Below are 21,681 nucleotides of genomic sequence, written 5' to 3'. Positions count from 1 at the left end.
CCAGAAAGGAAACATATCTTCAGCATATCAGCAAAATTTTAGTTTCTTACCTATGGAGAATTTTAAATAAGAAATCTTATTTTGTTTTTGTACAGAATAATATAATGCAAAACCATGTTGAAATTTTCAGTTGAGTAATAATAAAGCCTTAATAGAAAATATTATGACCAATATACAGATGCCAAGTTAAATTTAACACTTCACTTTTGAAATAAGAATACTGCTAAAAAAAATTTTAGTCTCAAATTATTTATCTAATAACACTTACATTTGGAAGTAATAAGATTTCATGTATAATGAGAGATGCAAAAGGAGAAATGTCACTTATAATTTCTTTAGTTACAAAGGCAGCTGCTCTACATTATGAAAAATTTAGTATGATTAAATTATTTTATATTTAATTAAAATGTCCAGATGCATATTTCCCTTTAAGATAATGATACTGATATTGTATGTCAGTCAAATAATAACCAGTATCATATTTTAAGTGCTAACTTAAATGTGACAGAGAATGAATGTGACAAAAGAATAAAATTATTTAATAAAGGAGTTGAAAAAATCACTACTTGTTAAAATAAAACAAGAATCAAAATGTTATAATTTGAGCTTTTTGTCTCGCTTCTATGCCTTGGTTTACCTCAATTAATCATTCTGAGGCTCTCCCTCCATCATCTGAGATATAGTATTAAGCGCTTTAACTGGTCCACAACAGCTCATAGAATGCTTAGTATAATATACATAAAGGTAGCTGTATTTTGGATCTGATTTTTGCACAAACTGTAATAACCATTATTCTGATGTAATTTGCTGTATAATAATTTTCTAAATTCACAAATGTATTCAAATTGATAAAGACTTAATAGATAACTCATAATGAAACTTCCATGAAACAGCAAATTCTCAATGTGATGTTTCTATTTTACAATTATAGTCTTTGTAATATCTTCCTTATTTCACCTATCTCATTCCATAAATTCCTATAAAAAGTAGAAGAAAAAGAAGAAACTTTGTTTTAGTAGTCTATGTTGGGTAGGAATTTCATATTTGGCAAAACGCTGATACTGTTTACTTTGTGACTCGGGCCTCTGTGGTCATTTGTTCTGTATGCACCCATATCCACACCTATTTTATACCATGGGGCTCCATATGTATATTAAAAGGCATCTTATCATGTTCATACATGCTTTTCTTTCTTTTTTTTTTTTTTTCTTTTTTTCTTTTTTTGAGACAGAGTCTTGTTCAGTAGCCTAGACTGGAATGCAGTGACGTGATCTCGGCTCACTGTACCCCTCCGCCTTCCGGGTTCAAGCGATTCTCCTGCCTCAGCCTCCTGAGTAGCTAGGATTACAAGTGCGTGCCGCCGTGCCTGGCTAATTTTTGTCTTTTTAGTAGAGACAGAGTTTCACCATATTGGTCAGGCTGGTCTCGAACTCCTGACCTCATGATCTGCCCTCCTCGCCCTCCCAAAGTGCTAAGATTACAGGCGTGAGCTACAACTCCCGGCCTCAAACATGCTTTTCCATACATGCTCATATAAAAGTCAAAAATGAGAACGTGTCCAATATTTTGCTGGTTGCTTCTTTTTTGACTTGATAGAGCTTCTCAAAGGCTTTACCCAGGCCTTTCAGCAACATGCAGCCCTATATAGGAGACTTCTTTTAGTAACTTAGCTCAGAAAAATAATCTATCAAATAAAACTTGATCAAGATCTAAACTATTTGACTTTATTGGCCTTGTGTTATTCTTTAAGATCTATTTTTAAAATCTAATAATTTTGTGGATGAGAACAGAATATTTAAGAAGTAAATTTGCTTTGAGCAGCATAAAATAAACATTCTACCCTAAGTATAAATTAGTCATGCAGTAATTTTTTTCTTCTATCTGACTCTAGTGTCTCTGAAAAATTGGACTAGAAAACACATGTTCATGTTAGCTTGAGAGTAGGTGATGAAGCATGTCAGAAACCCATCATTTGAGTCACCTGAGGAATATGCCTCAGAGCAAATGTGGTTAGAACAAGGGAGTACAGAGTAAGTTTTCCACAGGGAATTTATTCCAGTTTCTGGAAAAAAAACAAATGACAATTTAGGGCACACAGTAAAGGATGATTTTTTGACATCTGTTTAGTTTTGAGATTGTCTATCATTTTTCTTTAGTAATTAATGTTTTTCCATAGATCATAAGGTGTTGGGCTCAAGATCTTTCTTAAGCTTCCATAAATAAGAACTAAAAACGCAACCAATAAGAGGCTGTTATGGGAGCAAATACACAATTTATAATGACAACACAAAATACTAAATTCCTACAATAAAGTTGGCCAAAAATTTCCAAAATTTATTTTTAAAAATCCAACTCACTGAAAAATACAAAAGAAGCTTTGAACAGAGAGAAAGGCATGCCATTTTACAGGATAAAAACATTTAATATTATAAAGATGCTAATTTTCCTTAAAATAAGCTATACATTTAACTAAATTCCAATAAAAATAACAGAAGAATGTTACTGAAGCCAGATAAGAAGATTATGAAATTTCTTGTATACAAATTAATCAAGCAAAAGCAGCTATTTTAAAAACTGAAAATGAAGGATACTGAATCATGTTAGCATTACCAGATATAAAGACATATAAGTAAAACCACATGGTTTTCAAGACAAACATCCCAATAAAACAGATAAAAAATAAAGTGCTGAAATTAACACAAATACATCTAAAAATATGATTATTAATGCTGCATTATTTTATCAGAGAAGCAGGAATATGAATTATAAAACTAATGATTCTTTCTTTGACTCTGTTTTCTTGTCAAAGAGATTTATTAAAAAGGCAACTGGCCGGATGCACTGGCTCACACCTGTAATCCCAGAACTTTGGGATGCTGAGGCGGGCAGATCACTTTTGGTCAGGAGTTCGAGACCAGCCTGGCCAACATGGTGAAACCCAGTCTCTACTAAACATACATAAATTGGCAGAGCGTGCTGGCATGGCAAAAATTGGGAGGCTGAGGCAGGAGAATTGCTTGAACCCGGGAGGCGGAAGTTGCAGTGAGCTGAGATTGCACCATTTTTTTTTTTTTTTTTTTTTTTTTTTGAGACGGAGTCTCGCTCTGTCTCCCCGGCTGGAGTGCAGTGGCCGGATCTCAGCTCACTGCAAGCTCTGCCTCCCGGGTTCACGCCATTCTCCTGGCTCAGCCTCCCGAGGAGCTGGGACTACAGGCGCCGCCACCTCGCCCGGCTAGTTTTTTGTATTTTTTAGTAGAGACGGGGTTTCACCATGTTTGCCAGGATGGTCTCGATCTCCTGACCTCGTGATCCGCCCGTCTCGGCCTCCCAAAGTGCTGGGATTACAGGCTTGAGCCACCGCGCCCGGCGAGATTGCACCATTTCACTTCAGCCTAGGTGAAGAAGCAAGACTCAGTCTCAAAAAAAAAAAAAAAGCAAACTATCGGTCAAAAGTTATAAAACTAATCAAAGGTCAATTAAATTGCTTTATCGAAATAAACTTCATTGCCAAGATGGGAACACAAAAGTTACTCTAACTTACCTAACCTAACTCGTCTTATACCTAGTAAACTAAGAGTCATCAAATTATTTATCCTTTTAAAAAAAAAAAAGGAGGTTGGGAGATGAAAAGAGAATTAACACTTACCAATAGTCTTATATGTAGAGGACTACGTGCTCACAAACAGGGTGTTCCCGATAAGTCCTGCTCTCGCAAACGAAGCAGGGCGTTCCCCATAAGTCCTGCTCTCGCAAAGGAAGCAGGGCGTTCCAGACAAGTCCTGCTCTTGCAAACGAAGCAGGGCGTTGGGGGCCTGTTTATATGTAAACATCTTGAAAATCCAGAAAGTCAGGGAAAGGTCAGAAAAACAACAATGTGTCTTGTGACTTGACAACATTCCACAAACGACTGTATAAAATAAAGCGGAGCGCGCCATTCGAGGCGGCCACCATGTTTGTCTTGTCTTGTGTTGTCTTGTGTGTTCATTCCTTTGTTTAGGAAACACGCAGACCCCAACACTTATAACCATTTGGTCTTCAAATTTTATGAGATAGATATGTTAGTCCCATTTTAGAAAATAAAGTAGCTTTCCAAAGATCGTATTGTTGACACACAGTGGAGTTGGTATTGGTAATTAGTTATCTAATTCAAGCCTGTTTTTAAGTAGTAATATAAACTCCAATAATATAAAAGTTAATTAAAATTTTAGTTTAAATGTTTACATACTAAGAGTCACACTCATGATGTAGAATAACAGATGTCTACAAGCTTAATTGTTCTAATGAAAAAACAAGGACACAAAGGCTTATAGAATAAGGTACACAGCGACTATGTGAGACATTTTTCTGAGCTGAGCAGAAGCCAGTCACAACTATTCTTGCTAATCAGTTAGCATAGCTTACAGTTTTCAAATTCTTAGAAGTTTGTAAGTGGAAAAGTGTGAAACAGAAGAGAAAAATCAGGAGTTCTGATCCTTGAATAAGAAGGCCAGTTGAGAGACAAGGAAAGGAATGTCCAGGAAAAACCCAAAAGTTACATAGACTACTGCTGCCAGTAACAGAGGAGAACAGCGAGGAAGGCCTCGATTGTTAAGGAAGAGACTCAGGTTAAATGAGGCATATGCATTAATTTAATAAAATTAAAAAATTTAGAATCACATTAACTACTAATCGATAAGAGTCCAGGCTTTGTTAAAAAAAAAAGAAAAAAAAAAGGAAGGAGTACTGATTTGGTTGGTTTGAAGAAATCATTTAAACCCTACAGTCTGTAATTTACTCATTTGTAAAATTAACGGATTAGACCTTAATCTAAAGACCTAAGTACCCTTCCAAAGCTGAAATTATACTCATTTTTTCTTTACATATTTTACTTTTTATATCCCATTTTTGTTTTTTAAGTAATCTGACAAATGCTTATTCTTTCTGATTTTTTTTGTTATGTAATATGTATCTTGAAAAGTATATTTGAGTTTAAAATTTTAAAAGTCTGATGTGATAACCACAAGCCAGCTGCTCAGGATTTGAGCCATCACCACTGCCTACTAGGCTGTCCTCAGTTACAGGTAAATTATATATAGAAAAGAACATCCTATTATCTGGCTTAAAAATCCAAATCTAAAAAGGAATAACGTCAAAGACAGGAAAGAAATAAAAATGACTAAGAGGGGAGAGGGGATTTAAAATTAGTCAAGAAAAGCAGGAACTGCCACATCATTTGCAGGGCTCAAGGCAAAATGAAAATTCGAGGTCCTTGGGTCAAAAAGCAGAAGAAAAGTACAATTAAAGGTACTAAAACATAATTTTTTTTTCCTTAAAAATGTTACCTGTAAAATGTAATAGGGGTAATAGTAATTCATATGTAACAACAAATTGTAAATATATATATATATATATATATATATTTGGCATTATAATTTTATGCAACATAACAAATAATACTTTATTAATATGGTATCTTGATTGTGCATGTAAGTGTTCTGACTTACTTTTCTGCAAATTCACCTTCCGGGTTGAGTATTTCTTATCCAAAATACTTAGGACTAGAAGTGTTTTGGATTTCAGATTTTTTTCAGATTTTGGAATAGATACATTATACTTATGGGTCGAGCATCTCTAATCTGAAAATACAAATCTGAAATGCTCCAATGAGCATTTTCTTTCAGCATCTGGTTAACACTCAAAATTTTCATACTTTAGAGCATTTCAGATTTTGTGCTGAAATGTAGTAGGTCATTCAAATTTAGAGTTTTAGCAACTTCACTTTCAATCAATAAAATTGAAAGCGACAACAATCATTTGGCAAATTCAAACTACATGTAACTTTTTAGTATTTTTACATTTGAAATGTAGCTTTCTGCTGATACAACTGTTATTGGAGCTGTTGAATATTTTATAGGATGTGACAAATTGGCTTAAATTTCTAATAAATTACATAAAATATAAACTTGGTACCTTTAGACCAATGTCTCTTGTGGAATTTTTTTAATAAAAAAATTAATTCATAATACAAATCAATTTCATGTAAGTCTGAATTTAATTTTAAATGTAATTGTATACAACACCATTTTCACATCTTCTCTGACTTTTGTAACTTTGGGAGCATACAAGAAAACAAAAATGGTTTCATAATTTGTCTAGAATTCAAAATTATGCCTTCTTCAGCAACAAGAATAAAATGATATTAAAGTTGTCATTCTTTTAAATAGTTGGTTTATTTGAAGTTTCATATAAAAATAGTGTTCTTTTCCATTAAATGCAACAATCTTTGAATTTCATTTCTCTTTGTAAGCTTGTAGACATTTGCCTTACAACACTGCAGCACTTTTAAAAACCGGAGATACTACACTCAGGAATTCTAATAACTGATACGTTTTATGGTAGTGTCCATGTGGACACTTTTATTTTGCAGTAATTTACAGAAAAGTTTACTGCTTGTGCAGCAGCAACTACTGTCCTGGAGGCCAGAGAGTTAATAATTCTGCAGCCACAGCAGGGACAGGCTCCTAAGTCCCAGCACTGATGGGCAAGGCCACACTGACTCCAGGTAGAGCTCCACCTCTCTCCCCAAGAGGTGGCCGCTGCTGTTACCACTGCCTCTACCACAGCCTCTACTGCCTGCCACTGCTTCTACACCTACCATGCCATGGCCTTTGTCATTCTGGGCCCAACTCCCAACCAACCGCTGGCTCTAAGCCCCATACTGTCCCCCACCGCCCCTCTTCCGACTGCCTAGAACTGCGAACTGCGTATGGGCCCAGTCACCCACCCAGGCTGTCTCTGGGTCCGACCTTCTGAATCTACATGCTGCTGCTTCATCTTTGCGCTTGCGCTATTGTCACGTGGTATTTCACTTTAGAAACACAAATCAAAGGTAAAATTATTAGGAATTTCAAGACAGAGATAGCAGAACATTGAACAATACTAGTCACGAGAGGGAAGGAAAAAGGAGCAGAGTAATAAAAATTATTTTTGATGAATATAAGGATTAAATGAGGTCAGGAGATCATTAGACTTGTTTGCCCAGTGCTTGGAGGGCATTGAATAAATATGAATAAATATGGTTTCCTTGTCCACACACAACTCCATCTTCCTACAATACCACCCTCATTAGCTTGAACCAGGTTGCTGTAGGTTACAGTGCAGCCAAGATTGCACCATTGCACTCCAGGAAGCTGGCCCGGAAAAAGGGAAAAAGAAAGAAAGAAAGAAAGGAGGGAGGGAGGAAGGAAGGGAAAGAAAGAGAGAGAGAGCAGAAAGACAAAGCTAGAGAAAACAGAGAGATGAGAGAGAAAGAGAGAAGATAAGCTGCAGGGATAAATAGAAAGAAAGAAGGGAAAGTGACATCTGCCATTAATATTACTATTTACTACCCTGGAAGGGCAGTGAAAGAGGATACTATGAATCAATTATAAGTTGAAATGTTATTGGAGCTGACTCTTGACTAACTTACGAGATGAAATGTTATTGGGACTGACTTCTGAATAACTAAAAAGATTGAAAACTTGAGGAATTAGATCAGAGATATTAACAATACCAGCTACTCAGCCAGAAGGATATTTGACAGAGCAGAGTTGAGAATATTTATTGGAAAAAGAAAATCCATCCATATTTACACTTCAGTGAGTTTATACACACACATACTTGCATACAAATTATATACAAAGTGTGTACTTTCTTGCCTTTATGTCTTTGTATATTCATTTCCTGTTACCTAGCAGACTCCTTCCATCTACCCCTGAATTTTCCAGTCATCTTTAAAATTCAACTCAAATTCCATGATATCCTGTGAAGTCTTTCCTATTTTAGGCACAGTTCTCCTCTTTATTCTCTCGTGGATTTTTCAGGCATATTAATTACTTGTTTACGTTTCTCTCCCTAAAGTAGTTAGCTTCCTGACAGAGAAGCATCATTCATTATTGCATCCCTTCTTCTACAGAACCTGGCATATAGAAGGCATGTATATAATAAAAGCCTGTTGAATTAATTAGTTAATTTAATGGAGTTTAAGAAGGTGGTTTTTTAAAAACTTTAAAACAATATTTTAAAATGGCAGTATTGATCACTTGAGTTCAAAATGCCTACTTTTGGCTGGGCATGGTGGCTCATGCCTGTAATCCCAGCATTTTGGGAGGCTGAGGCAGGCAGATCGTTTGAGGCCAGGAGTTCGAGACCAGCCTGGCCAATATTTACCAAAAATATAAAAATTAGTCTGGCGCGGTGGCGCACAGCTATTCAGGAGGCTGAGGTAGGAGAATCGCTTGAACCCAGGAGGCAGAGGTTGCAGTGAGCTGAGATTGTGCCACTGCACTCCAGCCTGGGTGACAGAGAGACTGTCTCAAAAAAAAAAAAAAAGAAAGAAAGAACGAAAAAGAAAAAGAAAAAAGCCTACTTTTAAGGGAACTTTTGTTTCGGTTCTGAAATTGAGTTTGAGATTTGACGGATTCGATCAATTCCCTTATTAGTTTATTGCTGTATCCTTGATCAAGTGGCTTCCTCTCTCAGTATCTCATCTGCTTTTTGCATCTCTAAAACTGAAGTAATAAAAATTAATTTTTATGAAGATTAGGAGGATTAAGTGATAGAATCATTAATTTGTTTGCACAGTACTTGGAGGGCACTGAATAAATATTTCCTTCTTCACATACCACTCCAGCTTCTTAAAACATTATCACATTCATTATTTTATAGACATCCTCAAATGTGATGCACATAAATGAGAAAACAATGAAAAATATCTAGCACTATACTTGGCATACAGTAAGTTCTTAATATCTAGATTTTTTTTCCTTCTTGCTGATTAGTATAGCACTTCCTTTTATTTTGCAGTAATGGCCAATAGTGAGAAAATACGGGCTAGGGAGGGCTGGAGAGTAGATAATAAGAATAAAATAAATGAAAATTGAAAAAAAAATAGCCCACAAGTTGCCACTCAACTGTTATAAAATATATGTCCACCATTCTTCCAGGTGCTCTGCATACATCTGTTTTTTAAATCCACAAGACAAGCAGATGAAGTCAATCAAATCTGGACTCAAACTGTTGCTCTACAACTTGAAGATTGTGTAACTGTGGGAAAGTTACTTAGTGACTTTATATCTGTTTCTCATCACTAAAATGATAATCCACAAAATGTCTGGGTTGTTTTAAGGATTAGGTTCTTACTGTATAAAGTGCCTACAATCTAGCATGACCTAGCGCACAGGGGTTATTGCAGTTATTTAACTCACACACTATCACACATGGGGTCAGTGGTGACACTGACATCTACTGTCCATGCCCATCGGGCTTTAGTTGCCACTCCTGTTCCTCCAAGATTTCCAACACCTAGCTAATTAAACATTAACTAATTACTGTGGCATACTTTTCAGGTATAATTAAGGTTATGGATCTTAAGATAAGGAAAATTTCCTGGATTACCCTGGTGAGCCCTATATCAATTGAGCCCTTTAAAGCTGAGAAATGTCTCCAGCAAGAATCAGGAGAGAGATGCCACACAAGAGGAAAGCAGAATAGAGACAATGCAGAAGGGGAGGTAGACGCATAAAAAGAATCAAATTTCCATTGCTAGTGTTAAAGATGGAGGAAGGAGACCACAAACCAGGGAATGTAGGCAGCCTCTAGAAGCTGAGAACCCCCAGGCAACAGCCAATGCGTACATCGAGACCTCAGTCCTGTAACTCCATGCAATTGCACTTCAAACAATCCAAGACAACTTGAAAGGAGATTCATCCCTAGAGCCTCCAGAAAAGAATGCACCTTGCCAACACCTTGAATTTGGCCTTGAAAAACCCAGATCCGAGAAACAGCTGAGTCACACTACACTTTGACTTCTGACCTACAAAGCTGTGAAATGACAAACGGGAATTGTATGAAACTGTTAATTGAAGCAGCAATGTTTAATAGTAGTTAAAGCAAATGAATATACCCCATACGGAGAAGATTCAAATGATTATTGAGAACAGGAAATATTTGAATCCACTAAAATTGCAGGATTAATGTTTGTTTAATTCGTAGTGTACCTGTTTTCCATGTATAATGTTTTCAAAATGATGTGCAAATCGCCCTCTTAATGATACTAATAACAATAAGGTCGAAAAATGTAATCATAAGGTATCCTTTCTTCATTTTCACCAGAGTATACTAATATAGCAAAAGAAATATCTCTAAATAGGTCCATTGTTACATTTAATTTGTAATATGATTTGATATCCCAGCAGATAAATCTGATAACATCCCAGGGTTTTCAAGAAATAGAAGGGAATTTTTACAGCTATATTTGATGGACATATTCAGTCACATTATTAGGAAGCAGACTTTGGTATCTGCAAACAACAGGCACAGAAATTCTAATGTGTACTGAACAGGAAAAATTAACACAAATGTTCCTGACAGCTGAGACTGAGCTATTAAAAACTGTGGGAATGCTCTCAGCAGAGACGCTACCAAAATAGAAAGCAATCTTTAATTGAAGAATGACAACTTGTAAGAAGTTTCTCTGTTTCCCACCCCGCCCTCCTGTGGCCCGATTTTTATTTTGTACTGTACATAGCAATTATTTTATCTCTGATCTTCCTAAGTATTGATTTTAAAGAAATATTCTACAGGATTTGTTGATAGTTTTCTGCCTTTTGGTTTGGAAAAAAATTTTCATTGATGTTCTTATTCATCAAGCTACAAAAAAGAGCTTTTTAATTATAATCCCTAAATTCTCAAAAAGCTCAAGTCAGGAAACTAAAGGTACCAAGTCTCTGACTTAAACTGACATTCCTAGAGGCAGTTCAGATATGAAAGTGGAATGTGCCTAGCTCTCATTCATTCATCAATCCAACAAATGGTTATTGAGCGACTACTATATTTTTGAAACTGTATTAGGTACTGGGAACACATGTGTGAACATAGCAGACACAGTTCTTTCATCCTACAGGGGAAGATGTGTGATAAGACAAGTGTAATGAGAGCTACAGAGACATACATGAAGTCAAGACAGAAGCCATGGGGAATACAGGTTGAGTCTACAATTAAAGAAAGAATCAAAATAAAGGTTAATTCCAGAGAGCCGGGTAAAGAAGTAAAAACCTGGGGGAAAGCAAATACCCTAACAGTAGGTGGTGCAAGAAGCTTAGCAAGGAGTTTCCTGGTGAGAGTCCCAGAGGTTCTAGAATTTCTACTCAAGAACATGTTATAAAGTGCTTTAGACCTCTTATCTGGGTGAAGATGGAGCTATTACTGGCATAAGAATGTGTAGAGAAATACCAATAAGCCTGAAAGAGATCATTGCAAATGGCTAAGTGAAGAGAAGTTATTCTCAAATCAATTCAACATCTCTTTTCTGGAGTAATCCTGGGTCCCATCAGAAAAGACACCTTTCTGATCTCCCCATGCCCAGTGGGGCCACTGTGAAAAATTGCTTGTCCCCAAATACTTCCTCTACTTCCTCTCCTTCAGAAAGTGTGCAGTATCCCTAATCATAAAGAAAAGCCTCCAAAAAGGAGTGTTCTAAGCCATGTTTAGCTTATACTAGCAAGGTTTAGTTGAGAGTAATTTGAGAATATAGCCTAAGTTCAGGAAAACAGAAGCTGAGGCAATGAGATGTTAGGTTGGGAGGAAGAAAGAAACTGGATGTCTGGACGAAAATCTTCTTATCTTCTTTTTTTTTTTTTTTTTTTTTTTTTTTGAGACAGAGTTTCACTCTTGTCACCCAGACTGGAGTGCAATGGCACAATCTCGGCTCACTGCAACCTCGGCCTCCTGGGTTCAAGTGATTCTCCTGCCTCAGGCTTCCAAGTAGCTGGAACTACAGGCACACACCACTACACCTGGGTAATTTTTTTTTCGCATTTTTAGTAGAGATGGGGTTTCACCATGTTGACCAGGCTGGTCTTGAACTCCTGACCTCACGTGATCCACCTGCCTTGGCCTCCCAAAGTGTTGGGATTACAGGCCTGAGCCACTGCACCCAGCCAGATGAAAACGTTCTTAATCTCTTCCCAATTCTTCCTAGGCTGACCACAGGGTCAGTGAAGGATAGAATGTGTGAGGATCATGTTCACTAGTAATAAAGCAAAGAACCACTTGCATCAGAAACCTTCCACCACCTCCCCTCATGGGAGTACAGTGAAGCAGGTGTAACTACCATCCAACACATCTAATTGCAGCATTTCTGAGTCCACCAAAAGAGACATTGTGGTGGACTGAGTCTGTGGAAGAAAGTGGTGGGGATTCTTTGCAACTATTTTTAGACTTAAAGCAAATTTCTGGTAAAGGATGACAATCTAAATGTAATTCAGAAGGTCTCCAAGATTATCCTTGGTTCAATGATTGACTAGGAGGAATTACAGAACTCAGAAAGTCATTATGTTCACCAACAGTTTATTACAGTGAAAGGATACATGTTAAAATCAACAAAGAGAAGAGTTGCCTAGAGCAGGGTTCAGGAGAGACCAAGTGTGGTGCTTGGTGGTGCTTCCACTTGTCCTTTCCCAATAAAGTCATGCTGAAGTCATCCTCACAGCGCTAATAAGAATTCTAGACAGAAGTATAGGTAAAATTAAGCATTAATCAGGCTGCACTTTGACCCATTTCCTTGTAACCAAAAGTCACTAGATAACATTTGCATCTCTACCGTTCCAATAGATAGGATTTCTGATGTTAGAATCATAAGGCTTTTGTTTAAGAATTGCTTAAGATGTTTTTCAGATCCTGAATTCCAACAAAACAGGTGAAACCAACCAGTTTGAAGACCCCCACAGAAGAACAGAATTAGCGTAAGAATACAGTTTCTTCTGCTCTCTGCCCTATCACTTCACCCTGTATTCTCCACATGTCAGCCCACTCCAAAACCCTTAATACCTCTAGTCCCAAACTCTTCAGGGAGATGGATTTGAGATTTCTTCCGATCCCCTCATTCAGCAGGTCTACAATTAAATTTTAAACCCCTTTCTCTGATGCAACCCTGTGTCTCACTGTATTGACTTGCTGGGTATTGAGCAATGGACTTATTATGGTTACAATGCAGATAGCAATGATTTCTCTTAACAGTACTGTGTGACAGCATGCATGGAGTACTGCCAAACAGGGAAACTCACCCAAATCTTGGTGTTCAGAGTTTTATTACTGCTTGGCCACATAAACTTTGCTGACCACCTGCCTGGCTGACCTGTCTCCAGCCCCTCAAGTATCAGGTTAATACTGCATGGCCCAAGTTCTCTACCACAAATCATCAAGTACCTGGAATGGCCCAAGTCCCCCTGGTAAACAGACACTTTCATCAAGCAGGACATTCCAAAGGCTTAAAGGTTATCTCCCAAAAGCTAGTTAAAGGCCGAATGATTCTTGGGCAAGGTTAATTTTTTACTGTATGCTGAGCAAGTGAATTCCCTGCATTCACAAACTCTGTAATCTTTTTCTTTCATTTTAACAAACTTAAGCTTGTTTATAGCATTAAGTAACTTAATGAGTCTTAAAGCTTTAAGTATTTTTAAAGGACATTCTGTTACTTTTAATCTCAATTAAAATGTAATTAACACATTTTATTCCAAATGTAAAAGTATCACATGACTTTCCAAAGAGTTTCACAAATTCATAGGACTGAGATCTGGTCATAAACCACATAGGCTTTATTCTGGAAAGATCTTGGTAGGCCCAGTCTTTGGTCACATTTTCTAAGTGACCAATGCCTTCAAATTCTTTATGATAAACCAGTAAACCAAAGGAAAACCTGGAAAGGGAAACCGAAGGCTCTGTTGAATGCCTTGTTAAAGGGAAGCTACTACAGAGTGAACCATACACATGTCTTCCAAAATCATAATGTTGATGGTCAAGCAGAACATGGAAACAGCAGTTTCAGCCCAACTTCACATGTATCAAAATCAAGAGAGAGTGTTTGCCTTATAAGTTATCCTCAGAGGGAAAAACAGAGCTATAAACATTAGCAGGCTTAGTACATATCTATATTATTAAGCTCTTCAAGAAACTGAAAAAATGACTAGTGACTATATTTTTAAACCAAATCAAAGGGAGCCCTCAAGTTTAGGACAAACTGTTGCTTAAATGCCTGTCTTCTCAGCCACCGCCCCCATACATATGCTGAACACATTATACCATCAACAGAGAATTTTAAAATATAAAAAGCTACATTGATTTTGTATAATGAACATCAAGAAGTCCAAATTTAAAATGGAACTTCCCTAAAAAAAGGGCATGTCATTTTAAAGACATTTCATTTTTTTTAAAAAAGGACAAGAGCAGTACATAAAATTTCCCAAAAATGGAAAATATGAAAAAAGTGAAAGTATTATAGACTGGATATTAAAACTCAGCAATTCTAATATATACTAGGACATCAGAACAAACTACCAGTCAATTTTAAGTTTCCAAAAGATGATTATGATTTGGGTAATAGCTGAAATCATAATTGTGTATGTTTTCAAAAAATAAGTCCCTTTAACATTTTTTATGAAGGACTATTATGACTAGATCAAACTAATTCTCTTAAGTACCAAAATGTGGTGATTTTTAGATAAGAAGAAATAACAGAACTGACATATCTTGCCTCAGTCAATTTTTTTGTTTAACTATTGCCCATATAACCGTCCAATGACAATTTGGGAAACAGGGTTTAACTCATAACACCAACGCATTGGGATACAGTGGTGGGGAGAATTACTCCAAAAGTGGTTTTCTGTAGTTGATTGCTGACTTGAAATGGGGATTTTGAGTTGATCCTACTGGAGTGTTTCCATCTTCCTTTGGAAAAAGGAACACTTGCTATAGTAACTGTGCCCTTGTGGCGTACACTGCCAGCGGCGTGATCAATATCACATCCCCACGTCTTCTCAGTTTCTTTTGGGATGGTACTTTGCCCACTTTGCAACTTCCCTTGTAACTAGTGGCAGCCATTTAACCCAGTTCTCCTGGCCAAGCAGATGTAAGGGGAGGTCTTAAAAGCTTCCCAGAATATCTTTTGCATTCTTGGTAAAATGAATAATGTGCCTAGTATCACCCCTCTTTACTAATTCTTCCTGCTTTGAACACTAAAGTGATTCCTGGAGTTGCTGCAGCCATCTTGAGAATATGATGTGATAGGAATGAAAATGAAAACAGAGATGATAAAACAGGATATGATAAAGCTGGTACCTTGTATGGTTCATATTAGTGAGGCCATTTATCAGATGAATATGCTGCTGTAACCAACAACCTCAAAACCCCAGTGGCCAATGAAGGCTGTGTTCCATTAGACTGTCACGTGATATATCACCAATTACCATGGCAGAGGGAAGGGGACTTGGCAGAAACACTAACTCTTCAAGGCTTCTCTGCCCAGAAATGCCACATGTGCTCACATTCCATTGGCCAGAGCAACTATAGCTACACCTAACTTTAAGGAAGAACAAAGCATAAATCTATCATACAGAATTGTACTATTCTATCATTCATCCAAGAAGGAAGGAAACCAAAACACTGATTAACAACTTTGATGAACAATTCAACTTTTTCTTATATGAGAGAAAAATAAACTACTGGTTAGCCACTTAGAGTTGAATTTTCTATCACTTCTAACCAAAATTGTTCTTAACCAACAAAGTAGAATTATTCTAAAATTGCATATGTAAAATTACATAGAGAAATAGGATTATAGTTCTACTCAGCAATATTCTGGATTCTTTTTAATTTTATAATTGGTCTTCCAAATGCTCCCTCCTTAAAGATAATGGATTCATTGCAAGATTCACAAACTGATTTATTTTGACCCGAGGTTGGAAATCAAAACAGAAATCAAAGGAGCTTGGACTGTAGCTCTGTGCTTCAACAAAAATACCCTGCAAATCAACCCTCCTGGAAAGATCAGCAACCAATAATTAATTTAATCATTACAGTTGGAAAAGGCTATTACTGTGTCATTCTCTTTCAAGGCATATTTTGGTTACTAAGAATACTACTACCAGTCTAGAGAGTATAAAATGTGTCCAAAATTGTCCTAAGCATTTCATACACTATTAGGTTACTTAAACCTCACAAGGACTGTTATTCACATAAAATACATGCAGAAATTGAGGTTTATTAAGATTAAGTGACTTACTCAAGGTCACTGAGCTAATGAATAGTACATTCATGATTGAATCGCAAATCTAACTATACAGCTCAAGCACCAGTGAAATTGTCCTATTTCTACATTCTGAAAAGATTTTCCAAGTCACCAATGCCTTTTTAAAGCATTGGATCTTCCTTGTACTGTCTCAAACTCATATTTTAATTCACCCTTTAAATTCTTGTTTCCTCACTCCAATTTCTGTACTCTTAAACCTATACTCTACTACTTCTCTCGTACTTACTGAAATAAAATTAACTTCACAGTGAAAAACATCTAAGCTATTCAGTGTAAGAGGAGGGAACGATCTGAAAGGCAGAGTAAATCACAAGTCGAACATAAGCAAACAATATAGGGATGTCATCTTAAGACTTAGATGTAAAGGATTAGAAAATATTCAGGCAATGAATAATAGTTCAGAAAAACCACTACTCTGTATCCTGTGTAGTCCTCTTATTCTAGTATCACTTATTGAAACACCCTTGTAGACCTGCATTCATTCATCCATCTTATAACATTTATTATCAATCATGTATTTAGTAATTGTAATATGTGAGGGGCACTGTCCACAAAAATATGAAGACGTGGTGCCCTCCCTCAAGAAGAGTTACATCCTGTAAGGAAAACACATTCAAATGGTGATATGTATTGTAAAGGCAGCATCTTCAATGGCACAGGGTGGGAAAGGTTCAAGTCCCAGGGAAATCCTTATAGTAGCCAGAGGCAATTTTATGAAATGCAAATCATGTCATATCTCTTCTCTTCTTAAATCCTTTCAATGATATTTCAATGAAATTTTACTAAAATCCAAACTTTTTACCTTGACTTAAAGGGATCTACAAATTCTGGTCCTACCTATATTTCTTATTCTCTTCACTCTCTCTTCTATTCACTAGACTTTAACCATATAGGCTTCTCCCTCCCTTTAGAACACACAAGACTGATTTGCAGCTCTAGATTTTTTACACTTTTATTATCTTCACCTGCAGCATACTGTCCCCAGATTCTTGTTTAGGTTTTTCACTTTCACCCTTTAAACTGCAGGTCAAATATAATTTCCAGGGAGAGGATTTCACTCAGTCCTTCCTCTACTCATCTTACTACCTTGCTTTATGATCTTTATCACCCTTACCACCAACTGAAATAATCACATTCATATCTTTACATGTTTGTCATTTGCCTCTCCCAAGTCAAATACAACCTGCATGAGGAGTGGAAACTTCTTTGCATCCCCAATGTCTAAAAGGTTACCTGATGCATAATCTCGCTCAACAAACTTTTAATGAAGAAATTAATTAATAAGCAAGCTAGTAGCCTCTATACATTTGGTCTGGACATGGAAAAAGAATGATGAAATATCAGATTGGACAGAAATTCAAGTCACATAATGTAAGAAGCATTTTTATGCCACATAATCTTGACAATTCTTGGGTACTACTTCAAATCCTAATAGCCCCACCTCTCACTCCAGCCACTACTGTGGAAATCATTTCCATGCAAACTTTGGACAGGAGCATTCTTACAGGATGTTGCCTTTCAATATCCCATACTTCTTACTTCCTGTTCAGGACATTCTCTGATAATATGCTAGAGACATCTGTAGGATCACACATGGCAATTATGTGTGTACAACCCAGAGGGGTAGGACCGTTGAAACCTACAGAGCGCCCCTTCACCAGGAAGGAAAAGGAACTGAAGGACAAATACTTCCCTTTTTAGTCTCCAGCAGGGAGTTCTTCAATACAGAACCTAAGATTCCTCAAAAGGTTCCTGCTCCCTGGATCACTTCCCAAATAAACCATGTGCATGAAGATCTTGGTCTTAAGCTCTGCTTTCCTAAGACAGCATGCCTAAAATAGCATGCCTAGGAGTCTAAATTTTCTTCCTGTAAACAATTAGAAATCTTCAAAGACTTTCGAGTAGGAAAGTAATAATCATTTTTGCAAGAAAAGTCATTTTGATGATAGTGTGAAGGGTGAATTACAGAAGTCAAGGCTGATGTTTTGACAACTAATCAGAAGATAAATTCAGTAAACTAGGTAACAATAAGCGCTGAAACTCCAGTGATGAAAGTGGGTATGGAAAAAAAGAGAAAACAGAGATTGTGAAATAAATGGGAAAAAATGTGTAAGGACTGTGAAGTAGAGGAGGTCAGCATTAGTAATTACATGGCCTATAAGTTGTTTGCTTCTGTCAGTGTGCTATAGCATATTGGGTATACTACTCCTCAAAGAGTAGTGACATGATGAAATCCAATCTGCTTTCCAAGAAATTTCATAAAATTAGCACACATTTTTCTGGCACGCTTTAAACATAGATCTTATGAAGATGAACTGAGACTTCTAGGAAATCTTTCAGGCTTGGGACTCAATAATAATACGGTGCTTTTAGCAATTTTTATTTTCCCTGTGAAGTAATTTTTTAATTAGTTTACTTTTTTAGTGTCATATATTATATAAAAATGTATTTTCCAAGTTTATTTCACTTGTGGAGAAACTGGAGAGTAATAGAGTGCCATGTTTTAAAAACACAACACTATACATGTGGCTGACATGTAAAAGTCAGGGTTACAAGCTCAAAGTGCCTGACTTTCAAATACAGCCCAATCAGTAAAGACATGATAAATGTACAAAGGAAGTCCATTATAATGGTGGTTTGGGTCACTGGGCAAGAGAAGAAGAAAGATGACGAAAGAACACGGGCTCACAAGTAACTATTGCTCATTAATTCTGACTAAGATCAATAAGTGATGTTCCTTCTGTTCACCCACAGCAAGCATGGGTATATTTGAGATAAATGAAAGCCTCTTCTGCTTAAGGTAACAGAAAAAAATATATTAAATGGAATATTTAATGTGAATGAATGCCAACAATTTCTTGTTAATAATTTCATTTCATTTTGGCAGAAACAGTCAGATCTCAAAATAATGTTGAAAAGTCTGACAAGAAAACTCAATTACAAAATATAGAAAAATGGAGAGAAATACTTAGTGATGGACATAGCACAATGTTAGCTGACATTTACATTCCTTGATTATATTGAATTAATGGCCTCTGTGCTAATGGTAATTACATAAAATGGCATAGTGAAAAGGCCATTGTGTTACATAAAATCTCCATAGAAATAGAAACACACTAGTTTATCTTCCTTTAATGCTGTAAGAGCATTAATTTGTCACTGTAAACACATTTTCATTTAATTAACCCTGACTTTATTTGTGTGGATAAGTCTCTATCCCAAGACATTTATTTTTCCGTTACCAACACAAGTCCCTCTACTCAGCGCCAGACTCTTGATCTTTATGGAAGGATAACCAATTCTGACACACATACCGCAACCAAACATGAGCCAACGTGCTTTATATCTGGACCAGAGGTGTGGAAACTATGGCTTTGGGCCAAATCTACTGTCTGTTCTCATAAAGTTTTATTGGGACAAAGCCATGCCCATTGTTTGTGTATTGTCTATGGCTATTTTCACACTACAATGGCAGAGTTGAGTGGTTGTGACAGAGAGCATATGACCCATAAAATTTAAATTATTTATCTTCTGGCCCTTTACAGAAAGTTTGAATACCCTAATCTTCCCTAATCACTTGAAAATCAACGTTGATCACCCTAACATGTGATCAGCGAAGTAGTAACCAAGATGGTAGCAGGATTATGACAATATACAAAATGCTATTCTCTTTAATCCTAAAACTCTTTAAATTTTCCAATTTGAACATGGGTAAGAGATACCTATTCTTAAGCAGTAGGCACTCAGAACCACCAAGGTCTAAAGCATCATTATGAGAAAATGGCCATCTTTATTCTCCCAAATGTTTTTTATTTTTCTCATTATACTGTATCTACTTTTCTGCTCATCCTTCCACCAGCAATATCATTTAGGATAGGGCACAGTATGAGAAAAAGAGCAATTTTGTCAGACTACATATTTTAAAACATATAGCTACTCATATGAAAATTAAATAGTTCAACCTGTCCAAAGGAAACACAGTTCCATAAAATCAACTGTACCTCCTCTACAGAGAAAATAATAATTAAACTACCATGGAAATAACTGCAAGTAGCTAAAGAATGGTAAACATTTTTGGAGAACAAATTTTAGAATCAACCTTTGCAAGAAATTGTACATCCCTATAGAGTCTCCTAGGAAGAAACTAATCTTACTCACTACAGTGATAGCTAGGAGAAAGAACAAACCTCACTTCCTACAGCATGGGAGAAAACTATCTAATATCACAGTGAATTTAAATAGGGCTGGTGTAGAACTGGGAATCTGCTTTAACCAATTCTTCAGGTTCTAATGGGAATGGCTATTGAACCACACTCTATGAAACACAATGTTAATTGCATCTCAGCCTTTTGGCTAAGATCAAGTGTAGTATCTCTTCTTATCAGTTTAAAACACAATGTTTATTTTCTCCACTGGTATTATACATTCATACAACCTATCTTGCAATAATCATTTTAAAATGATAAAATAATATGCATTTATGGTAAAAGAATAAAATTCCATTTTAAAAGCTTTGGTAAACTAATTTTTTGAAAAGACAAGATATTTTAATGACTAAGAAATCTTAAAACCTTAGTAGGTTCTAAGATTGCAAATCTCTTCTGTCATTTTGCCATTTGTCTATTAACTAATAAAAATGATGTCAAAGCTGTGGGAAATGGAATGAGGATTTAGTGAAATCAGAAGACTAGTGTGTGATTCCATTACTTAAACTTACTCATTTTTCAAAGATGTAAAATAGTACTTCAGTGTAAACTGTATCATTATTTGTGTTTATATGATTTAACAGAAAATGGTTCCTAAAATTTGTGAAATTTTAAAATCTGACTACATAGGATCCAATTCTAAACTTTCCTAAACTTTCGTTTTATCATATAAAACAAAAAAATGTTTAGAGGACATTTATCTCTTTGGATAGCTTTAGTGTATTCTAGAAGGATTTTTTGGCAAATTTCCTATTTACTGTGGTATTCATTTTTATTTTTCCTTTCAAATTTTTTCACTTTTGACTTGACCCTACTCATTGAAGTAAAAGAAAATCTGTGCTTTTTGTTTCATAATTCTTCAACTAACTTCTTTTTCTTATTTTTAAGACACACCACAGGAAGTTAGGTATATAGATATGGACTGATATATTGTGTTATCCATCTAACAAAAAAACCCCAGTATATTGTAATGAAAATGTGATTATTTTATAGATTTGGCTTCAAAGCCTAAAAACCGATTTGGGTAATACTTTTTCTTGAAAGATACAAAACACAAATTTTTCTATTATCTACCAATTTTATCCATTCAAATGACCACTGTATTTTCCTAAGAGACTTAGTTTTGTGCTAATAGAGATAGTATCAAACACTCACATTTACTGACATCTAAATGCCACCATGTTGAGTGAAATCTAGATGTAGCCTATTGTTATAAAAATGTCAATCCATTGTATCACCCATGGACAGTCTTGAAAGATAATGTTTTATAAAGTACTTATTCTTTATTGATTTTGAATGAACAAACAAAAAATGAAAGCATACTTTAAAAAATCATACTTAAATTTTTAAAATTGCAGCTAACATTTGGGCTTT

General features: G+C 36.0%; 1 long non-coding RNA gene and 1 pseudogene across 1 annotated transcript; one reads left to right on the top strand and one right to left on the bottom strand.

Moving 5' to 3' along the window:
• Positions 1–12,349: 12,349 nt before the first annotated feature.
• On the bottom strand, positions 12,350–20,585 carry LOC108587464. The gene is made up of 2 exons (XR_001906056.3): positions 12,847–20,585; positions 12,350–12,522 (listed from the first exon to the last, which is right to left on the bottom strand). It is a non-coding gene; the product is annotated as an uncharacterized LOC108587464 (long non-coding RNA).
• LOC116268788 lies at positions 20,436–20,541 on the top strand (annotated as a pseudogene).
• Positions 20,586–21,681: the final 1,096 nt, after the last annotated feature.

This window comes from Papio anubis, chromosome 8, assembly GCF_008728515.1.
Source record: "Papio anubis isolate 15944 chromosome 8, Panubis1.0, whole genome shotgun sequence".
NCBI classification, from domain to species: Eukaryota; Metazoa; Chordata; class Mammalia; order Primates; family Cercopithecidae; genus Papio; species Papio anubis.
The sequence above is the reverse complement of the archived record's forward strand: the minus strand, read 5'-3'. Positions and strand labels throughout refer to the sequence as shown.